This window comes from Zeugodacus cucurbitae, chromosome X, assembly GCF_028554725.1.
Source record: "Zeugodacus cucurbitae isolate PBARC_wt_2022May chromosome X, idZeuCucr1.2, whole genome shotgun sequence".
In the NCBI taxonomy this organism is placed as follows: domain Eukaryota; kingdom Metazoa; phylum Arthropoda; class Insecta; order Diptera; family Tephritidae; genus Zeugodacus; species Zeugodacus cucurbitae.
In genome coordinates, this window is record NC_071672.1 from 33,060,939 (window position 1) to 33,080,204 (window position 19,266).

The 19,266-nt window shown below is 37.6% G+C and overlaps 1 protein-coding gene across 7 annotated transcripts in view; it reads left to right on the forward strand.

The window, feature by feature from the left end:
• The first annotated feature begins 1,792 nt into the window (after positions 1-1,792).
• LOC105219951 (putative uncharacterized protein DDB_G0282133) overlaps positions 1,793-19,266 on the forward strand; it is an 85,244-nt gene continuing 67,770 nt past the window's right edge. Inside the window, exons 1-2 of one of the 7 annotated variants that reach the window (XM_054235656.1) lie at positions 1,793-1,947; positions 11,082-11,243. The gene's annotated coding sequence lies outside the window, so the exon portion shown is untranslated. Of the gene's footprint in view, positions 1,948-2,044; positions 2,679-11,081; positions 11,244-19,266 lie in introns of those variants that run through there. The other 6 variants (XM_054235653.1, XM_054235654.1, XM_054235655.1 and 3 more) reach the window with 6 other exon arrangements.

Genomic DNA, 19,266 nt, shown 5'->3' on the forward strand with positions numbered 1-19,266 from the left:
GGTCGAGTAGTTCCTGAGATATGGTTTTTGATCCATAAGTGGGCGATGCCACGCCCATTTTCCATTTTGTAAAAAAATATGAGTGCAGCTTTCATCTGCCATTTCTTATGTGAAATCTAGTGTTTCTGACGTTTTTCGTTAATGAGTTAACCCTCTTTTAGTAATTTTCAACCTAACTTTTGTATGGGAGGTGGGCGTGGTTATGATCCGATTTCTTTCATTTTTGGACTGTATTAGGGAGTGGCTAAAAAAAAACGACTGCAGAAAGTTTGGTTCATATAGCTCTATTGGTTTGCGAGATATGTACAAAAAACTTAGTAGGGGGCGGGGCAACACCCACTTCCCCAAAAATATTACATCCAAATATGCCCCTTCATAGTGCGATCCTTTATATCAAATTTTATTTCCATAGCTTTATTTATTGCTTAGTTATGGCACTTTATGTGTTTTCGGTTTTCGCCATTTTGTGGGCGTGGCAGTGGTCCGATTTTGCTCGAAAGCAACCTTCCTATGGTGCCAAGTTTCATCAAGATATCTTAATTTTTACTCAAGTTACAGCTTACAGACATTCCACTCTTCACCCCGATCACTTTGGTATATATAACCCTATATCTAACTCGTTTAGTTTTGGGTGTTACAAACAACCGTTATGTGAACAAAACTATAATACTCTCTTTAGCAACATTTGTTGCGAGAGTATAAAAATACACTACACAGCTGCTGCCTGTATAACCCATCTAGCCCCTTAACGTGTATTTTTATACTCTCGCAACAAATGTTGCTAAAGAGAGTATTATATGCTCGAAAATGAGCAAAATCTGACCACTGCCACGCCCACAAAATGGCGAAAACCGAAAACACAAATAAAATTTGGTATGAAGGATCGCACTATGAAGGGGCATATTTGGATGTAATATTTTTGGGGAAATGGGTGTGGCTCCGCCTCCAAATCGGTTTTTTGTATATATTTCGCAAACCAATAGAGCTATATAAACCAAACTTTCTGCAGTCGTTTTTTTAGCCGATTCCTAATGCAGTCCAAAAATGAAAGAAATCGGATCATAACCACGCCCACCTCCCATACAAAAGTTAGGTTGAAAATTACTAAAAGTGGGTAAACTCATTAACGAAAAACGTCAGAAACACTAAATTTCACATAAGAAATGGCAGATAAAAGCTGCACTCAGGTTTTTTTTTACAAAATGGAAAATGGGCATGGCGTCGCCCACTTATGGGTCAAAAACCATATCTCAGGAACTACTCGACCGATTTCAATGAAACTTGATTTGTAATAGTTTCCTTACATCCCAATGATATATTGTGAAAATAGGCCAAATCGCTTCACAACCACGCCTACTTCCTATATACCAGAACTTTGAAGTCAATCTGAATCGTTTACTTTACAATATATAAAGTAAGTACTACTGAAGATATCGGTGCAGCACTTTGCACAAATACTATGTTAATAGTGTGGCAGCCCCATTCTAAAAATCGCCGAAATCGGACCATAGGTTTTTAAGGCCCCATATATCAAACACGAGGACCTCGGTGCTTCTAACCTAATATTATGGTTTCCAACTTTCAATGGACTTAATACAATATATATGACGAATATGTGGGTCAAATTGTGTATTATATAATATTAATGAAGTTAAATAAATAAATTGCGAGAGTATAAAATGTTCGGTTACACCCGAACTTAGCCCTTCCTTACTTGTTGCAGTATATTTTAGGCAGTGTCTATCTAATGTAAAAGCTTCTTATGACCGTTTCGCATTTCCATGCAGGGCGTGTGTGTTAAGTTTGCTTGTGTTGCTGCATGCGGGGATAACAGTTTGTTGTACATGTCATTGATGTTATTATTGCTGTTTCTGTTGCTGTTTTGTAGCTGCTGTTTTGCTGCTACTGGTGTTGTTGCTAAGAATTCGGCTGCTTGCCTACAAATACGTATGTATATATATTGTTTTTGCTGGAATATTTGTTTTTGCCTTGGGTATGGCTTGTATTCCCGTCTGCCGCTTATATTTCCTGCTTTTTGCCTTTATACGGTACATTTTGTGCAGAATAACTGTTGTGACTGTTGCTGTGGCTATGGCTGGTATAGCCGTTAATAGGGGTTACGTATACGTAATAGTGGCTGCTCTCTATATTACTTTTATACTTTAGCAGTGTCGCCGCCGTCGCTACTGCTGCTTGCAATATTGTGTTCTGTTGTGTTACTAACTTGTGTAGTAAATGGTTGATCGCTTGATTGCTAACAACAACACTTACCAGTAAAAATTAAATAATGTACGAAGATGGAAGAAAAATTTTGTTACGCTTAAAGGACATCAGTGCAATTTATTTGTTGACAAAAAATAATTTATTATTACAAATAACAAATAATACAAATAACAATAATAAACAAATAAAAGCGTTAAATGCAATTAAAATGAAAACAATGAAAAATCTTCGAATGTCTAGTGTATACCATACAAAAATGCTGTTCGACGTGTAGTGGCGGCACAAGCAAACGCACAGTATTGAAGTATAGTGTTTCCATACTGAAAAAAAACTGCATGGTATTTTAAATCATAATTTGCATATTGGTGTTTAATATCAATGAATACGCTCCCATGTTAAACATTTTATAAATACATATCCGACGACATAAATAATAGTAAATAGTGCAAGTGTGGGTTTGTAAGCAAAAGCATTGTGCAGATATGCCAAACAGCTAATACATTTATTATTTATTTTTAAATATGAAAACTGTGCTTCCAGCTTTATTAGTTGCACTCATATTGATTTAATGTGAAAACCAGATAGGCGCATGCTTGATAAATGGTATCTATTGAAATCTCAAATAATACACACCTATTTCTTGGGGATGCAATACAATATTATTTGTATACACTCACACATACATATATACATGCAGCGGTAGTACGTATACATACAGTTTGAATGCAGCCGCAAGAAATACAAAACCCAAGTAAACAATGAGAATTTGTAATTTCATATAATACATGAAAAGTGGTGCCTGAAAAAGTATATTCCGCACATGTGTATGCATTGCAGATAACTTATTTTTGAATGATATAATTATATTTTTACCCCTAGTTCCTGGCTGAATATAGGGATATAATTACTTACCAAATAAATACTTATTTACCGAGAAAATCTTAACCGGTTTCCATAATTCATTTTCATTTCATTCAAATCAGATAGGCTTAATTTCTAAATTAGTTTACTGAATTTGTTGCTAATGTCTACTATTGAGCGTATTTAGTGTCAAGAAGCTTAGCTAATTTTGTTCAATCAGTTTATTATATAACAGTATCCTAAAGGATGACTACTCCTCATTGACTACGTAACGGCATTCAATTTGGTATCGCAAAGGACCATAACTAGTCTATGTGTGGCTTTCTGACCTACCAAACCAACCTAATCTATTCTAAATAACAGTGTGAACTGCTTTTTCCAAATGCATTCATTTTTAATTAAGGCCTCCTAACTTCATAATTAGTTTATTATCATTGTAGCTCAGTTTTTATTACCTACATGCACATTTCGTTATAAATACATACAGTAGTTTTCCGAAATAACGAACACATTAATTGTCAGGCCTATTCATTACATTGAATTTTTCGTTAATTCGAGTACTCACTTAGAAGTATGTTTTTCAATAAAAATGAGTTAAATATCCGTAAATTGCACTTTATTGAATTAATTAATTAATTATTTGTTAGAAAATGAAAAACCATAACAAAACAATTAAAATCCAATAAATTCTTCCAAAATGGACCAATTCTGACACTTATACTTCAATTTGGTGCTGACCAATAATTTTAAGCTTATTTTTATAAAATTAAACATTTTTTCAATTTCCACATTTCTTTTGAATTTTTTCAAGTTTTATTTTTAATTCTGGTTCGTTGTTATTTGATTTTTTTTCTCTTCCTCCATATGTCTTCTTCATTTTGTTCGTTAAACCGAGTACTTACAAATCACCGATGTTCGTTATTTAAGGTACTCAATTTTCTTGTTCGTTATAAACGGTTTTCGTTAAAACGAATATTCGTTATTTCGGAATACTACTGTATATGTATATAAGTATATATATTCTTGATAGTTAGAAAAGCCAGTATTCTCTGTGCGTCAGATTACAGCAGTGCTTCCCTAACTCCAATCAACACAATCCACCAAAAAAATTCCAGTTAGAGAGACTTCAAGTTTTCATTAAAACATAAAATTGTTCAAAAAGCTATTTAGACTTATACTCAGTTTTATTTCTTTTATTTGCATACAGTTTTTTACTTATGTACATAAGTTAAAACTTGTATTCTGTAATTTTTGGCTGAACATATATTTTATGCTTTTTCAGTTAAATGAGATTCTAATCTGTTTAGTGCTTTGTAGTGATCGTCAGTTGTATTAATATTCGTATTTAAATAGGAATTTACAATTGCCGACAAACATTTTTGGATGACGGTTAAATATTTTTTTCTTCAGAACCCTCAACGTTTTCCATATGTCTGAAATATTCGGTTCTAACGATCGGTTTTTCTCTGTTAATAATAATAATCTTAATCTACTATATCATCATCTCCACATTAATATAATCGATAATAGTAACATTTGAAGGCATATTTGTACTACAATTTCTAAACCACAATTCGAAATCACTTTCCATAATTTTTTGATTATCGTCAATGTTTTGCAAAAAAATTTATGGTATGGTATTTTCGTTCGTTCGATTTATGGAAGGAAATATGTATGAAATTTGACTACTAAACGCTGTTGCCAATTCAAAAGTTCGAGTTATAGAAGATCGAGTTATGGAAGTACATATGTACTACATATCTTATTGAGTTGCACTTTTGTAAAATGCATGTAATATCAACAATCTAATGCGGGGAAACATAAACATAAATACTAGTAATGAGTAGCGCCTGAAATTGTTCACCTTTAATCTATCTCTTATTTCTTATATATATTTGTTGCTGTTACTCCCACAAGGAGCATAGGGCCACAGTGAAACAGTTGCAACCATTTCTGTTACATGCGATACCCTTTATTTCGCCCCAACTTTTTCCTGCTGATCTGAGGTCAACGTCCAACTGCCTTCTCCAGTGTAAGCGGGTCTGTCAACGCGTCTCTTTCCAGGCGGATACATACAGCAAAACAAAAAAATATGTTAGAAACGTATTTTTGTTCTAATGGAAAAATGTTGAGACTGCCATATGCTTTTCAGCATTCCAAATGTTTGTCTTGCATTTCCTAATCGCATAGGAACATACATATGTATATCCTCAGATGAATCTGCAGAAAAGCGGTTATCGCGCGGCCAAGATATATGGATGATTCAACATATTCTACATATTTTCCAAGTATATGCAGTTGATTCTTGTTGTCAGTGTTCAAACACATAATTTTTGGCCTGCTTTTGAGGATGCTTCGGCTATATTGTCCTGTTTAGCTTTGTGATAAAACGTATATGCCCTCCGCATAATCTAAGTCATCAAGCCGGTCAAACAGCCCCCACCTTATTACTCTCTCTTCGCGCGTTGCGTTCCTCATCACAATATCCAGAACTGTGTTAAAAAGTAAAGGTGACAAAGCAATCCCTTGTCGCACACCTCTTTCTACAGGAATACTGCTACCAAGTCCGCTATAGTGTACCACGCGATAACTGATACAACTGATACAAGTGTAATGAGGGTATCCGGGACTCATTCACATTTCAGAGCGTCCCAAATTGCATGGCGACATAACGTGTCGATCGCTTTCTCATAGTCTATGAAAGTGACATATAATGGGGAGCGCCATTCCGCCGATTTTTCTACGATTATTCGAAGCGTGTTCATATGGTCAACACACTACCTTCTGGGACGGAAGCCGTCCTGTTCATCTCTTAAGCCTTCTTCCAGTTGCGATGATTTTTCTTTACTTTTCCTCTTTCGCTATCATGTACGAACTTCGAAAACGAAATATATTTCTGGTATTCAATTTTGGGTATACTTGCCGAACGGTAAAATTTATTGAGTTTTATTTATGAAATTGCGATATGTTTTTTCCTCCATAAATGTGTGCGTTTTATGATATATAATATGATCCCGACTATATTGGCTTAACTTACTTATTTCGGAATATTAATAATTTAAATAAACTTAAAAGATCTTGGCTTATTTTAAGCGAGTCAATACTAATACTAGTAATATTTTTAATCGCAGCATAAGAGTTTATTATAAATATCCCTTTTTATACTCTCTCAACAGAAGTTGCATTGTTCACATAACGGTTCTTTGTAAGTCATAAAACTAAACGAGTTAGATATAGGGTTATACATATCAAAATGATCAGGGTGACGAGACGAGTCAAAATCCAAATGTCTGTCTGTCCGTCCGACCGTGCAACGTATAACTTGAGTAAAAATTCTTAGCCAAATTAAGTGAGAATATAATCTAAGATATAATGTATGTTGGTGGTGAAAATGACCACCAAGGATTTTCGTTAATAAAAATATAGCAATAATTTGCGAGAGTATAAAATGTTCGGTTGCACCCTTACCGGTTGCCTTTCCTTACTTGTTATGAATAATATTATTCAATATATGTACATACATGTATTAATGGAAGTGAAGAATATTTTTACAAAATATATTATGAAAAATTTAATAAGACGATTGACAATTTTTATTTGGATTTCTTTAAAACTTGAGTAACGTCTATTTCAGCCATAGCTATTCACTCTTTCCTTTCAAGTTCAAGAATACTTTGCTAGACTTTATAAAATTTTTTCCTTAAGCTTAAATCTTTTTCTTTCAAATCTAACTCTTGTTCCCCTAAACTCTGTTTTCAATCTTTGGCGGCACAATCTGTATTTAACTTTTGTTTTTGAACTCTAATAACTTTAGTTTGCAGTTTTTATATCTCCCTCAACATCAATAGCTCTGCCGTCATTGTATCTGCTATTATGATACAATCCATGGATTCCTTCCAAATATATAATACTGGCTGCACATTTTTAATAAGGTACCTGGGATTATTAAAAAGTTGTTAAAGTAAATGGACAATTAAAGTCGCCCTAAGACTTACCTTTAATAGTATCGCCAAATTGCGGATTTTCAGATAGAAAATCTAAAAGTGCCTTTTCTTCTGGCACTGTTCACCTCCTTGCTGAACTGCAGTAGTACCTTATTCAACCTTTAATTTGAGTTTTCCGCTCAAGTTGTACAAAGAATGTACAGATACTTACTCGAGTGATAGTTGAGCTTAGTATTACGCAGACATTTAGTCTTATTGACTATTTGTCTATATTTTAATTAATGAGTCTAATCATTGAATCCGCATCGAATAAAATACTTTTCCATGAAGTGATACCGTAAAACTGTTTTATCGATCTTTTTCGACAAATGCTACCAATTTGTTAAATCAAATTGTCTGGTTTTTGCTTCGTTTAACTGACCTCAAGATATGTAACTGTTTCAGATATGCGTTGTACGATTTTATACTCGCGTAACAAAAGTTGCTAAGAGAGTATTATAATTTTGTTCACATAACGGTTGTTTGTAAGTCATAAAACTAAACGATTTAGATATAGGGTTATATATATCAAAATGATCAGGATGACGAGACGAGTTGAAATCCGGATGTCTGTCTGTCCGTCCGTCTGTCCGTGCAACTGATAACTTGAGTAAAAATTGAGATATCTTAGCGAAACTTGGAACACGTATTCCTTGGCATCCTGAGGAGTTGCTTTCGAAGATGGTCAAAATCGGACCATTGCCACGTCCACAAAATGGCGAAAACCTATAAAGAGTCATAACCACGCTGTAAATAAAGTTATAAAATTATAATTTGGAATAAAGGATCGCACTAGGAAGGGGCTTATTTGGATGTATTTTTTTTTGGGGAAGTGGGCGCCCCCAAATCGGTTATTTTAATATATCTCGCAAACCAATGAAGCTGTACCTATAAACCAAACTTTTTGCAGTCGGTTCTATTATGCACCCCACCACACACCATAAAAATAGTTAAAATCGGAACTCACTAACAAAAAACGTCAGAAACACTAAATTTTACAGAAGAAATAGCAGAAGGAAGCTGCGCGCAGATTTTTTTACAAAATGGAAAATGGGTGTGGCATCGCCCACTTATGGGTCAAAAACCATATCTCAGGAACTACTCCACATATGAAATTCGGTACATAATATTTTCTTGACACCCTTATAACATGAATAAAAAATGTGCGAAATCGGTTCAAACCATATACTTTCCTTATAACTTAATTTTTAATTCCATCTTTATAATATATACATAAGGAACCAATGAAGATAGCGGAATAAAACTTTACACTAATAGTGCATATCATCTCTGGCTTCACTTGTCGAAAACAGACTATAACTTTTGAAGGCCCCAGATATCGAACATGTTGAACTCAGCGCCTAAGGGTAAATTTTAGCCGAAAATATGGAAAAATCTCTCAGATAATTCAGAAGAAATTGTTTTCTTCTAATATTGTGTCTCTGTACCAAAAATTATTGAAATAGGGTCATAACATCTCCTAGCTCCCATATACTTAGTTATAGGTTTTCAAAAAAATATCATCTCCTACCTAATTACAGGTTTTTCAAAAATTACCTCAGCCCTCACATCTATATATGACGATTTTCATTATTCTATTAAACTTTATGCCGAATTTATGATTAAATTTGTGTGTTATCTTAATAAAATTTCTACAATAATTTGCGTGAGTATAAAATGTTCGGTTGCACCCGAACTTCCTTACTTGTTGTAATTATTTTGGTTACAAACTTAAAGTCAGTTTCAAACTATAAATAAATTCTTTATCAACCCAAGATGTCTTTACACTTTTTCATTTATCTAGCTTTGTCCTGGATTGGAGAGCCTACACTGTTTAACTCTTGTAAAATTTCTTCCTAAAAAGTATTTAATTCCCCTGAGGGTCTTTGCTAAAATTCTTGCGCTATTTCGGTGGGCAACTTTATATCGTATTTAAACGCCTCAAATTAAGTTTCGTTAAAGTGTTTTTGTCTTTTGTCTATAAGATACCCATATAAATCATAATTTAGTCCGTCTTCAGTAATTATTTACATACATAAAAACTTCCAAATGCTTTATTTCTTTTATAGTTCCGCAACTCATTCACCAACGGATAGATTTCGACCAACATTTTCGATTTTGTGGATTCAATGATTTCGTAATTAGCGACATCTATTAGCTGCGGAATGAATTTTTTCGAGTCGGTAAACGAGGTCCATTTGATCGTAAATTTTATTTTCGATACGGTTTCAATGATTCCGACGTAAAATTTTTCGATCGAATCGAACCATTTATCGATCGAAACGGATTCAATGATTAGGCCCAATAGTAGAACATAGTAGTTTTTGTTAACGCACTACATGATGTAATACGCATATGCTGGAGTTCGTTACATAAAGCTTGGCTTTGTTGCTTACCGCTTTCTACAACCCAATCTAATGTAACGGAATATAGTTTAACTTAAGTAATGGAAATTGCAGTAATAATTACTATACTCTTAATGAGTTCAGATAAATCTTCAATTTGAAAATTAACAAAATGCTGTAGGTTCAATTGAAATATGTATTTGAATACAAAATATATTTTTAATGCTAACCCATAAACGTGCTGTGAACGTAAGATCTGATTGATATTTTAAATAAACATATTTAAATATACTATAATACCCTCTTCCCACAGAAAAAGTTTTATTTTTTTCTCCTTCATTATTTTGAAATACACTGGAACTTCTCTAACTCGAATCACCATAATCCACAAAAAAACTTCGAGTTAGAGAGACTTCGAGTTATAGAATTTTCATTAAAAAATAAAATTTTTCCAAAAGCTGGAAAATATAGATTTATACATAGTTTTATTAATTTACAGCGCATAGATTTATGTACACATACGTTAAAACATGTATTCTGTAATTTTGTTGGTTGCACTTTGCTATTGTTTGGCTCTTAAGGGGTTATATACAGTTAGAATTTTCAAAAAATCGATTTTTTTATTAATGTACATATATTTAAGAATACACACAGAAAATTTCATATCGTTCCGGTGAATATTTTCAAAGTTACAAGCAAATTTGAAAAGGCGTTTCAGAGTGCTTGGAAGTACAAGGTCCAAACTTTAAACGCGTTTTTCTCAAAATGGTGTTTTCAAAGTCGGTGACCAACATTACTCGAAAACGGCTAGACCGATTAGTATCAAATTTTAACACGACCTTCTTAAATATATTTTTTAGTAATTAATCGAAGATTTTTTCTCTCCGATAAATATTTTTTTTTTATAAACAATTTAAGGCCAAATTTCGGTGAAGAATCGATTTTTTTTTTTGAGAAACCGCCATTTTGTCAAACAATTTTATTTTGCTTCGAAGGAATGATTAATTACAAGATTTAACATTATTTTAACGAAATCTGTTTGGTTTTTTAATTTCATATGATCCAGTTCCGAGATATAGTGGTCACCGCAAAACGTCTTTTTTGAGAGGAGCTCCTGGAGATCAGCTGTAGCTCTTTTTCAAATAAATATTTTTACTAGTACTAAGTCTTAAAATACAGTTAAAGATACCATAATATGTGTATACATTTTTGGATCAATAAATTAAAAAGTTTTCTCAGAAAAAATTCTGGAAAATTCACCTTTTTTCGGCCGTCTAACTGTATATAACCCCTTAACGTCTGTATCCCTTGCCTTGTATTACATGATTTATCCAATCCATAAGTGTAATATTATATTTTTTGTTCGCCTCCGTACGATGTTGAGGGACTCTTTTAAAATTCTTCTTCGATAGTACAATTTTAAATTTTGTATTATCCCCTGGTCGAAAAGTTCGATTTATGAGAGGAAATTTGTATGGAATTTTCCTTTCAATACCACTTCAAGAGTTCGAGTTATGGAAGCTCCACTGTATCTGCGTACTTAACGTTCTTTATAATCTTAAAATTCTGTGACTGCATCTGCTAGTCTATTTCTATTGTTTAGATATTAATTAATATTATTTCGTAATACTGACAAATAGCTCCCGAATTTTTGTTCCATATATTGCAGGTGCTGTTATTGGATTTAGTAACAATTTCCACTTCAGCTAATCTACAATTTTGGCAAAAATACATGTTAATAAATTAGATGCACAGATGCGTACACCCATCAAAAACGAATTCATAGAATTTGTGCTAGCCTGAATATCTTATTTCATTTCGTATATTTGAGGTAAGTGAAATTATGTTATGCCATTATATGTACAGTTATACCAAAGGTGAAAGTGGAGTCATCTTCTTCTTGACTGGCGTAGACACCGCTTACGCGGTTATAACCGAGTCCAAAACAGCGCGCAACGTATCCCTCCTTCTGGCAGTTTGGCGCCAATTGGTTATACCAAGCGAAGCCAGGTCCCTCTCCACCTGGTCCTTCCATCGAAGTGGAGGTCTCCCTCGTCCTCCGCTTCCACCAGCGGGTACTGCATCGAAAACTTTCAGAGCTGGGACACTTTCGTCCATTCGAACAACATGACATAGCCAGCGTAGACGCTGTCTTTTTATTCGCTAGACTATGTCTACGTCATCGAACAACACATACAGCTCATCATTCCATCTTCTGCGGTATTCGCCGTTGCCAATGTTTAAGGGACCATAAATCTTCCGCAAAACCTTTCTCTCGAAAACTCCTAGTGCCGTCTCATCGGATGTTGACACCGACCACGCTTCTGCACCATAAAGTAGGACGCGAATGATGAGGGACGTGTAGAGTTTAGTTTTTGTTCGTCGAGAGAGGACTTTACTTTTCAATTGCCTAATCAGTCCATAGTAGCACCTGTTGGCAAGAGTGATTCTGCGTTGGATTTCAAGGCTGACATTATTATCGGTGTTGATGCTGGTTCCTAGGTATACGAAATTGTCCACAACTTCAAAGTTATGACTGTCAACAATGACGTGGAAGCCAAGACGCGAATGCGCTGACTATTTGTTTGATGACAGGAGATATTTCGTCTTATCCTCGTTCACCACCAGACCCATTCGCTTCGCTTCCTTATCCAGGCGGGGAAAAAGCAGAACTAACGGCGCGGGTGTTGTTTCCAATGATATCGATATCATTGGCGTACGCCAATAGCTGTACACTTTTATAAAAAATTGTACCTTCTCTATTTAGCTCTGCGGCTCGAACTATTTTTTCCAGCATCAGGTTAAAGAAGTCACGCGATAGCGAGTCACCTTGTCTAAAACCTCGTTTGGTATCGAACGGCTCGGAGAGGTCCTTCCCGATCCTGACGGAGCTTTTGGTGTTGCTCAACGTCAACTTACACAGCCGTATTAGTTTTGCGGGGATACCAAATTCAGACATCGCGGCATAAAGGAGCTCCTTTTCGTGCTGTCGAAAGCAGCTTTAAAATCGACAAAAAGATGATTTGTGTCGATCGTCTTTTCACTAGCCTTTTCCAAAATTTGGCGCATGGTGAATAATTGGTCAATTGTAGATTTTCCAGGTCGAAAGTCACACTGATAAGGTCCAATCACTTTGTTGACTGTGGGCTTTAGTCTTTTACACAGTACGCTCGATAGAGCCTTGTATCCGATATTTAGGAGGCTTATCCCACGGTAATTGGCACAGTTTGTGGAATCTCCCTTTCTATGGATTGGGCAGATCACACTGAGATTCCAATCGTCGGGCATGGTTTCTTCCGACCATATTCTGCAAAGAAGCTGATGCATGTACCATACCAGTTCTTCGCCGCCTTATTTGAATAGCTCAGCCGGTAATCTATCGGCCCCTGCCGCTTTGTTGTTCTTCAGGCGGGTAATTGCTATTCGAATTTCTTCATGGTCGGGTAATGGAATATCTATTCCATCGTCATCGATTGGGGAATCGGGTTCGCCATCCCCTGGTGTTGTACTTTCACTGCCATTCAGCAGGTCGGAGAAGTGTTCCCTCCATAATCCCAGTATGCCCTGGACATCGGTTACCAGATTACCATCTTGGTCTCTACATGAGGATGCTCCGGTCTTGAAACCTTCGTTAAGTCGCTTCCTTTTTTCGTAAAATTTTCGAGCATAACCTCTGTCTGCCAGCTTCTCAAGCTCTTCGTACTCACGCATTTCGGTCTCTTTCTTTTTTTGTCTGCAGATGCGTCTCGCTTCCCTCTTCAGCTCTCGGTATCTATCCCATCCTGCACGTGTTGTGGTTGTTTGCAACGTTGCGAGGTAGGCAGTCTATTTTCTCTCCGCTGCGAGACGGCATTCCTCATCGTACCAGCTTGTTCTTTGTCGTCGCCGAAATCCAATTGTTTCGGCTGCAGCGGTACGCAGTGAGTTTGAGATGCCGTTCCACAGTTCCCTTATACGGAGATGCTGATGAGTGCTCTCAGAGAGCAGGAGTGCAAGTCGAGTAGAGTATTTCGTGGCTGTCTGTTGCGATTGCAGCTTTTCGACGTCGAACCTTCCTTGTGTTAGTTGACGGGCATTCTTTGCTGCACAGAGGCGGGTGCGTATCTTCGCTGCAACCAGATAATGGTCCGAGTCTATATTTGGTTATCGGAGCGTACGCACGTCTAAAACAGAGGAGACATGTCTTCCGTCTATCACAGCGTGCTCGATTTGGTTACGCGTGTTTCGATCAGGAGACAGTCAAGTAGCTTGATGTATTTTCTTATGCTGGAATCTGGTACTACAGACGACCATATTTCGGGCCCCAGCGAAGTCGATCAGCCTCAGGCCGTTTGGCGATGCTTCGTCATGGAGGCTGAATTTTTCGACTGTTGTGCCAAAGACACCCTCTTTACCCACCCTAGCGTTGAAATCGCCAAACACGATTTTGACATCGTGGCGGGGACAGCGCTCATAGGTACGTTCTAGGCGCTCATAGAAGGTATCTTTGATCACTTCGTCCTTCTCTTCCGTCGGGGCGTGGGCGCAAATCAGCGATATGCTGAAAATCTCGCTTTGATGCGGATTGTGGCTAGACGTTCATCCACCGGAGTGAATGCCAGGACTCGACGACGGAGTCTCTCTCCCACCACGAATCCTACACCGAATTTGCGCTCCTTTATATGGCCGCTGTGGTAGATGTCACAAGGACCCATCTTCTTCCGTCCTTGTCCCGTCCATCGCATTTCTTGGATGGCGGTGATGTCAGCCTTTAGTCGTATGAGGTCATCAACCAGCTGGGCAGAGGCACTTTCCCAATTAAGGGTCTGGTCATTCCAAGTGCATGCCCATAAATCAATATCCTTAAAACGTTTTCAGGGATCGTCATCAAAAACGGGGTGTCTCATCCGAGGCTTTCGTCGATTCTTCATCGGTACTTCACTTTTATGTGGTGAGTCCCAAACCCTACGCACAACCGCATAAGCGGGCTTCGCCTTCTCACTTTAGCTCGCTTCCAGACGGATGTCTGTTAGCTAGCCAGAGGATAGTTGGTCTAAAACCGGAAGTCGTGAGCTGCTTAAGCCACAAACCGTCTACAAACCAACAACTACAGAACAAAAACCAAGCTCTACAAGTCTCTCATCATTCCCGTCCTACTTTACGGTGTAGAAGCGTGGACGATGTCCACATCCGATGAGGCAGCAGTAGGAGTTTTCGAGAGAAAGGTTTTGCGGAAGATTTATGGTCCCTTAAACATTGGCAACGGCGAATACCGCAGACAATGGAACGATGAGCTGTATGTGTTATTCGACGACATAGACATAGTCCAGCGAATAAAAAGACAGCGGCTACGCTGGCTAGGCCATGTTGTTCGAATGGATGAAAGTGCTCCAGCTCTGAAAGTATTCGATGCAGTACCCGCTGGTGGAAGCCGAGAAAGAGGGAGTCCTCCACTCCGATGGAAGGACCAGGTGGAGAGGGACCTGGCTTCGCTTGGTATAACCAATTGGCGCCAAACTGCCGGAAGGAGGGATAAGTCGCGCGCTGTTGTGGACTCGGCTATAACCACGTAAGCGGTGTCTACGCCAGTCAAGTACTTTCATCTGGGCAAGAGCTGGGCAGAGGCACCTTCCCAATTAAGGGTACGGACATTCCAGGTGCATGCCCTTAATTCGTGATCCTTTAAACGTTTGCAGTGGTCGTCATCAAAATTGGGGTCTCTCATCCGAGGCTGTGTTTTTTCTTTTCATTGGGGGGTGTTTTTATGTGGTGGGTCCCAAACCCTACGCTCAACCGCATAAGCGGGTTTCGCCTTCTCACTTTAGCTCGCCTGCAAACGGATGTCTGTTAGCTAGCCAGAGGATACTTGGTCTAAGACCGGAAGTCGTGAGCTGCTTGAGCCACGTGTAAAAGAATCGTTCCTGGCCACTCCCAAGCGAATGACAGTCAGAAACTTTCCTCACTTACGTGAACTTCTACATATGACTTCATCCTCCATACGTATATTTATCACATGTTATTATACTCTCGCAACAAAAGTTGCTAAGAGAGTATTATAGTTTTGTTCACATAACGGTTGTTTGTAAGTCATAAAACTAAACGAGTTAGATATAGGGTTATATATATCAAAATGATCAGGGTGACGAGACGAGTCAAAAACCGAATGTCTGTCTGTCCGTCCGTCCGTCCGTCCGTGCAACGGATAACTTTAGTAAAAATTCAGATATCTTGATGAAACTTGGAACACACGTTCCTTGGGACCGTGAGAGGGTTGCACAATCGGACCACTGCCACGCCCACAAAATGGCGAAAACCGAAAACACAAAAAGTGTCATCACTAAGCCATAAATAAAGATATAAAAGTAAAATTTGAAACAGAGGATCGCACTAGGAAGGGGCATATTTGGATGTAATTTTTTTGGGAAAGTGGGCGAGGCCCCGCCCCAAATCGGTTATTTGTATATATCTCGCAAACCAATAAAGCTATATAAACCAAACTTTCTGCAGTCAGTGCTCTTATGTACCCCACCACACACATGAAATTAGTTGAAAGCGGATAATAACCACGCCCACCTCCCATACAAAGGTTAGGTTGAAAATTACTAAAAGTGAGTTAACTCAGTAACGAAAAACGCCAGAAACATTAAATTTCACATAAGAAATGGCAGATAGAAGCTGCACTCAGATTTTTTTAGAAAATGGAAAATGGGCGTGGCATCGTCCACTTATGGGTCAAAATCCATATCTCAGGAACTACTCCACCGATTTCAATGAAACTTGGCTTGTAATGGTTTCATTACATCCCAATGATATGTTGTGAAAATAGGCCAACTCGCTTCACAACCACGCCTACTTCCTATATACCAGAACTTTGAAGACGATCTGAATCGTTATGTTTACAATATATAAAGTAAGCACTAGTGAAGATATCGATGTAGAACTTTGCACAAATACTACCTTTATAGTGTGGCAGCCCCAATCTAAAAAGCGCCGAAATCGGACCATAGGTTTTCAAGGCAGCATTAATCGAACACGAGGACCTCGGTGCTTCTAACCTAATATTATGGTTTCCAACTTTCAATGAACTTTATACAATATATATGACGAATATGTGGGTCAAATTGTGTATTATATAATATTAATTAAGTTAAATAAATAAATTGCGAGAGTATAAAATGTTCGGTTACACCCGAACTTAGCCCTTCCTTACTTGTTTTTTATAAGTGTCAATTGGTTATACCAAGCGAAGCAAGGTCCCTCTCCACCTGGTCCTTCCATCGGAGTGGAGGTCTCCCTCTTCCTCGGCTTCCACCACCGGGTACTGCAACGAAAACTTTCAGAGCTGGGGCACTTCCGTCCATTCGAACAACACTTTACTTTTCAATTGCCTACTTAGTCCATAGTAGCACCTGTTGGCAACAGTGATTTTGCGTTGAATTTCCAGGCTGACATTGTTATTGCTGTTAATGCTGGTTACCAGGTAGACAAAATTATCTACAACTTCAAAGTTATGACTGTTAACAGTGACGTGGGAGCCAAGACGCGAATGCGCTGATTGTTTGACGACAGCAGATATTTCGTCTTGTCCTCGTTCACCACCACACCCATACGCTTCGCTTCCTTATCCAGTCTGGAAAAAGCAAAACTGGAAAAACCGCGGGTGTTGTATCCAATCATATCGATATCATCGGCGTACGCCAGTAGCTGTACGCTCTTATAGAAGATTGTACCTTCTCTATTTAGCTCTGCAGTTCGTATTATTTTCTCCAGCATCAGGTTCAAAGAAATCACACGAGAGTGAGTCACCTTGTCTGAAACCACGTCTGGTATCGAACGGCTCGGAGAGGTCCTTCCCGATCCTGACGGAGCTTTTAGTGTTGCTCAACGTCAGCTTACACAGCCGTATTAGTTTTGCGGGGATACCAAATTCAGACATCGCGGCATAAAGGCAGCTCCTTTTCGTGCTGTCGAAAGCAGCTTTAAAGTCGACAAAGAGATCATGTGTGTCGATCCTATTTTCACGGGTCTTCTCCAATATTTGGCGCATATTGAATATCTGTCTGTTGTTGATTTTCCAGGTCTAAAGCCACACTGATAAGGTCCAATCTGTTTGTTGACGGTGGGCTTTAGTGTTTCACACAATACGCTCGACAGAACCTTATACGCGATGTTGAGGAGGCTTATCCCACGGTAATTGGCGCAAATTGTAGGGTCTCCCTTTTTGTCAATTGGGCAGAGTACACTAAGATTCCAATCGTCAGGCATGCTTTCTTCCGACCATATTCTGCAAAGAAGCTGATGCATGCATCTTATCAGCTCTTCGCCGCTGTATTTGAATATCTCGGCCGGTAATCCATCGGCCCCCGCCGCCTCATTGTTCTTCAAGCGGGTAATTGCTATTCGAATTTCTTCACGATCGGACAATGGAACATCTGCTCCATCGTCGTCGAACTTAATATGAATTAAGTTAAATAAATAAATTGCGAGAGTATAAGATGTTCGGTTACACCCGAACTTAGCCCTTCCTTACTTGTTTTTTGATAAGTTAGTTAAATTTTATGTGCAAGTGCATAATCCGATTCAACTATTTATTAAATATTGTATTCAAGTAAATACATCCCTGGGTTGGTGACACTGCATTTGGCAGTTTAAAATTTTAAATGATTTAATCCATATTAATATTATAAATGCGAAAGTAAATCTGTCTGTCTGTTACTCTTTCACGCCTAAACGGCTGAATGGATTTTGATGATATTTGGTATGGTGATAGATGATAACCTAGAAATGGTCATAGGCTATAAATAATCACGCCATCGTTCTTAGGGGGTAGGCAGTAGGCAGATAACTAAATTGAGCTAGTGATTTTTAGTCGATTTTTTTTTGGATTTTTGCTCTTTCACATCTAAACGGCTGAACGGATTTTGATGAAATTTAGTAAGGTAATAGATGGTTACCTAAAAACGGATATAAGATCAAAATGATCACGTCATCGTACTTAGGGGGTAGGAAATACGCAGAAAACTGAATGGAGTTAGTGATTTTTTTATGGTTTTTGTGGGAGTTTTGCTCTATCATGCCTAAAGGGCTGAACGGAACAACATTTTGTTTTACTTCTAATTACCGTTACATAAATATAATATAAAAATTAATTGCTGTACGTTAGTCTCGCAAAAAGTCGAGAACGGCCAAACCGATCCGGCTAATTTTAGTCTTGAAAAATTGCGAGGAAGATAATAATAAAAGAATTATATTCGAGTTGACAAGGGAAATATAAAAAGAGAAAACAAAAAAATAATATTTTGAAGGTTGTCATTGTTGCTTTGTTAAACTATTTTTGTTATTGTTCAATTGTATAAGGTTGTGTCAATAGCCCAACACAATTTGTAAAAAAATAAGGAAAGGCTAAGTTCGGGTCCAACCGAATATTTTATACTCTCGCAATTTATTGATGTAATTTTATTAAGATAACACACAATTTTACCTATATATTCGGCATAAAGTCCAATAGAAAATCATCATATATAGTATATGAGGACTGATGTAATTCCAGAACCAATTTCACTCATTTTCGGGAATAGGGGCATCTTGGCATCTGTTAGTAGGCAAACAAACGGCACATTCGGTCTTGAAATTACTCCTAAATTGCATATGAACAAAACACCAGTCGGCAAAATCGCCAAAAATAGTGATATAATGAAGTTTTTCCAAATATTCACGAAATCGTTGGAGGTACTGCACAGGACTTTAAAAGATCTTGGTTGTCGATGAACGTTTTTGGTGGAGCCAGGATTCTGTTAGCAGGTGATTTACGCCAGACTCTTCCAATTATTTCTGGATCAACTGTTACTAACGGGCTAATCGCATGCCTAAAATCA